Source organism: Montipora capricornis, chromosome 3 (assembly GCF_036669925.1).
Source record: "Montipora capricornis isolate CH-2021 chromosome 3, ASM3666992v2, whole genome shotgun sequence".
NCBI lineage: Eukaryota > Metazoa > Cnidaria > Anthozoa > Scleractinia > Acroporidae > Montipora > Montipora capricornis.
The window spans coordinates 43426204-43431203 of NC_090885.1; the positions used below are offsets into that span (position 1 = coordinate 43426204).

Genomic DNA, 5000 nt, shown 5'->3' on the forward strand with positions numbered 1-5000 from the left:
ATTCCCTTCTTAACATTCAAATTTGCATTGTGTCTGACAATGTTCGCTGGATCCGAAGGAAATATCCCACTTTTAAGTTTTTAATTGCACTCTGGGTACCGAAATTGTGAATTTTTTTATAGTTTTAAATCATGATTCCAGAGCAGGAAAACAATATTTTTGGCTCTATTAACGATACGGTTACAAGAGAGTGGTGCATCTTTTCAGTTGGGCCTTCCACTCCTTCAAGACGCAGTAAATGCCGAGAAAATATATTGTACTTCATCAGTACTTGAGGCATGTTCTATTCGTCTTTCTAAGGGAAGCAATGAGAGATTTATACTTTAAACAAAATCGTGCCTCTCTTAATCCGCCATTGCAACGAGAGGGACAGCTCCTCGTTTAAGGTGAATTCATCTATGAGAGGAATTTGTCTATCAGACGAATTAAGGTGAGAAATTAAGGTAAAAGATGAATTTGCAGCGTGACAAATTCAGCTGTTTGCTGAATTCAAGGAAGGGTCATTTTGACTAAGAGGGGAAATTGTGCTACAACAAATTTCATTAAGTAACGAATTCACTTGTCTGAATTTTGACCCTAATAAAGCACCATAAGTGCATAGCTCACAAAGTAGCTCACAAGCGCTGTGGACCTTAAAGTGGATGAATTGCCGACGTAATTGCTGGTAATGATGTTTCAAGGTGTAGAGAGGCCAAACACGACTCCTATTGGTCGAGATAGGAAATTCAAAGACCTCAGAGCTTTGCCAAACGTGCCAAAGTTAATTGACTGTTACTAGATATAGGCATGATAACATGAACTTGACTTAAAGGCCTATTTCCACCCTGAATGCATTGTGCCTCCCTCGTGAGTTTTGTGTATCACAAAATTCGAAGAAATCTTCAAAAGCTTTTCAGAGTCATCTTTGTCCATAAAAGCAATCCGTCAATAAATCTTTTACGTCTTGATTCTCTAGTTATCTATACGTTCTCTAGTTATCATTTTTTACTTGTATTTCTATATTTGTTTAAAATGATTCGGATTGCTGCAGCGGACACGTTTTTCTTGCTGCTGTGACAAAGCTACTCCTTTATAGAAGATACCTGGTAATAAAACCACACAAACTGGTGGGGAAAAAATAGTTGGCCAATTAGAATACACTATTCAACAATAGCATCACCCAACTAGTGGAATAATGCAAATCCTGCATTTTAATTGGCTACGCTACTAGTAATTAGTAATAGTCCTCGAGTAGCGAAATTCGCCGGTTTGGAGAACCTACCAAAACAATGGCGGCCGCTTCGCGTTTTGTGGAAATTTCAAAGGAGTTTTTAGATAATTTATTGGATAATTCCATCCCGGAAAAGACCAAAAGGGCAACAAAGTACGGGATGAAGATCTTTAAAGGAACCCTCCACTGTTTTTACAAATATCGCTTAAAATGTTCCAAATGTGATTATTAATAGACCTGATATAAAAAAAATGCCTTACCTAGCGAACTGATTTTCTTTTCGATTTTCAAAGAACAGCCTTTCAGCCACTTCGAACTTCCGGCGGCCGCCATCTTGAATAGCGCGCAGTGCACTGTGGGCTGATGACGTATCGTGGTTGCTCGCTGCAATCTGCTGACCTGATCCATGCTGTGTTTATTGTAAACATGTCGCAGATTTCGCCGTATCAGTTTGAGCCGGAGTATTCTTCTAGCGAAGAACAACCACAAAGTGCCGCAGAAGAAGAAGAAGGAGAAGAAGAAGATTCAGTTTCAAATGAAGGAAACGAGAATCGCCGGTCAAACACGTCTTGGTGCTCATGTGAACGATGTGTTGCAATGCCGAGTGAAAAAGAATGCGTTTGCTGTAAAGAGCTGACATTTTTGTCCAAAATTGTTGAAGGTACACTGCAATGTATATGTAAAGAGGTCATCGATGCTTTTTTTTCCCGAAAAGCCGTGTTTCTTAAGCTATTTTTGTATAAACAAATGAGGTGGTAATAAATCTGTGGTAATGGAATTAAACTGTTGTTAATTTCTTTGTTTTGAGATTGCTCGTTCATAAAGGCCATTTGATTCTTTAGAAATTTAATGTACAGAGAACGTTTTCTGTACTGTTAGAAATAACCATTTGTGGCCTGATCCCATTATAGTATAAAATTCGTCAGAAAGATCGAACTAACTTAGCTGTTGTCCCGGACATTCCGTCCTAGACCTGTCTTGAATTACTTCACACGATAGTTTTGAGGCGGTGTGCCTCAACAGAGATGTACTATGGACCGCTTTGGTCAGCTTGCACGATCGTGAAAGTGCCGGCCTTCCTGATAGGGAACAAGTATCTAACAGGTGTGTTATCTTGTGTAAAAATCTAGTTTATCAAACGACTTAATCGGTTGTTGCTTTTTAGTGAGAAGACAGATTGCTCATCCAGCAAATTCAACAACATAAACAAAAGTAATATTTTTATTTAGGATGATAAATGATGTTCCAGAAAATGCTTCAGACAACTGTTATTAACAGGACACTACTGCAATATATTTATAAGTGATATTCATTACAAAAGAAAAAGTAAAAATGAAATCTGGTCAACACATTGCTGTACCTTCACTCAAGTTAAGCTTAAAATTAAGCTTTTATTTATTGGCAAACATAGCTCACAATATTTTTCTCCTCATTTTGGAAAATTTTCTTATTCAGGTCATTGCGGTATGCTGCATACAGGCAGTTTACCTGGTGGGCCCATGGCTACCTTGGTAAAAACATTCGCCGTGTAATACCATCTTGTGCTGTAAAAAAAATCAGAGCTACATTTCCCGCACCAGATGGCATGTACACAGGATACATAGCAGGAGATGATGATGACAGCTCATTTGACAGTGAGCTTGATGAAGCATGGAGAGACTTTTTAAATATATAAAAAATTTTCACTGTAAAACAATATTTTAATCAGATAACATGTATCTTCAAGGAACTTAATTATATTTCTTTTAACAAAGAGAAACGATTTTGTAAATTTTAAGCAAGAGTCTATGATAGTTTACAAAGAACATTGACATATTATGTTGCTCTATCTTGATTGGTTCATTGGATCATCTTTGTCATTTGAGATTAGCCAGGTAAGAACTTAGGGTTTTGGTTTTCCCACACTGAAATGAAAATTACTCAATAAATATATTTATAAGTGACCCTGTATTAATAAATTTGCACATGGAGTCTAGTTGTAGGTTAAACTATAGCTAGCAGAGGAGCTAATTCTTCTTAAATCTAGATAACCGGACTCTTGCTTCAATAATGTCATTCCGATTAGGCCTTTGTAGTGGTGCCATAACCCCAGACCTATCTTTGTGCTTAGGGGCTGGCTTCTTTCCTGATGCTGCCAACAAAAATGCTGTTTGCAGCATGTCCTCAACATATTCATAGGACTTCTCTTCCAGGACTGGTTCAGCTCCAAATCTCTTGGACACCTTGTTCCAGGAGATTTTAAATCTAGGCTCCCCCTGACATTCGCCAGCTTGGATGATGGCCTAGTTTGAAGTAAAGTATGTATATTAATAAACCTTTCTTTCATTCATTAACTGATTTGGAGTATGAGTTACACAAAATATAATTTCTGCTCTTTCACAAGCCATCTATTAATTTATCCACTGCAGAAGGGGGAAAATCTCAAGAAGCTTACCTGTGGTCTGTTAACGTTGTTGTTGTGGTCAAGTGCTGCCAACATAGTAGCAACTTTCATGACATCATGGGTGAAGTGTTGCAGCTTTGGCAAGTACTTGAGGTACATTGAATGATACACTTCTAGAGCTGTGGTGTGCACAAACTGTGTGAGGTGGATGATGTCTTTCAGGAGAAGCTTATCTTTAACAATGTTTACAAGTGCTGTATGTGCTGCACTACCAGGCTTGAGCCACTTCTTCTTGCGCTGCTGCTCTGGTGAAAGTGGTGGATGGTCACACTTGTGGAAAGTCTTGTTTCCTGGCCAACTGTGCCTGTTTGTCACGTGGTGCATTACTGATAACCATTTCTCTCGCAGTACTTCTGGATCTTTATTGCAGCTCTCCACGCACCACCACAAATGGTTGACAATGGACGGAATCCACGGTGCAAGGTCTGAGCAACCAGACTTTTTAGATGCTGCAGATAACTTCTTACTGACTGTCTTAGCCAGATGCCAAGGATCAAACTGGTGATCTATGTTTGCATGGTTTACTCTCATTTCCTTCTTTATTTGAGTGTGTCTGTCAGTTGATATCAATTTGACCTCAATGTCATTAGCCTCAATGTTTGCTAAAGTGTCAACAAATCCCTTTTTCTCCATTTGATTAGAATTAGCTACTTGAGACACAGATACCACATTGAAATCAATGACTTTTTGGCTTGTTACATCTAAAAATGTATAAGTGCAATACTTTGCAGAATGTCCAGGACTGTCACAGCGTCCATCACCAGCTAAAACAGCACCACCTTCCCTGTCCTTCAATTCACTGAAAATCTCCTGTTGTTGCTGCTGCCATGTCGTTCTTACAACAGGAAAGATGTACTGTTCTCTAATGTTGAAATATGTTCCCTTACCAATGAATTTAAGATTTATCAACTTTGACAGTGCCGCGAATTTCGAGAAGGGAATGCCACAAAAAAAGATCCCAGCTGTGAAAAGCAGATTTCCAGCACCTTTTATATTGGCCAATGGTGGCTGTGATTGCCACAGGTACTCACAGTTATTGATGCAAGTTAGTTTTAGAGAAAGCTGAGAGCCTTCATTTTCAACTTCAACAGTGCTCTCAGGTATTATTAGAGAGCCACACTTAGGACAAAATCTTAATAACTCTTTCAATTGCTCCTCATAAACCATGAAAACTCGTTCTTTGTAAGTGTTATGTGTGCATGCGTTTGCACTGTCACTATTAGATTCTTGTGAGTCCTGAGAGCTGCATGTACCGAAGCCATCTTCATTTTTTAAACTTGGAGTATATTGTGAGCCACTGGTGGCTGTTTCTTGAGAAAAAATTATGTCCATGGGTTCTTTAACTTC

General features: G+C 38.7%; 1 long non-coding RNA gene and 1 pseudogene across 2 annotated transcripts in view; both read right to left on the reverse strand.

The window, feature by feature from the left end:
• Window positions 1-66, reverse strand: part of LOC138041824 (uncharacterized) — a 3484-nt pseudogene extending 3418 nt beyond the window's left edge.
• LOC138041397 (uncharacterized) overlaps window positions 1-2175 on the reverse strand; it is a 24804-nt gene extending 22629 nt beyond the window's left edge. The window contains exon 1 of one of the 2 annotated variants that reach the window (XR_011130810.1): window positions 1471-2175. This is a non-coding gene — a long non-coding RNA (uncharacterized lncRNA). The remainder of the gene's footprint in view (window positions 1-1470) is intronic. The other variant, XR_011130811.1, reaches the window with a different exon arrangement.
• Window positions 2176-5000: the final 2825 nt, after the last annotated feature.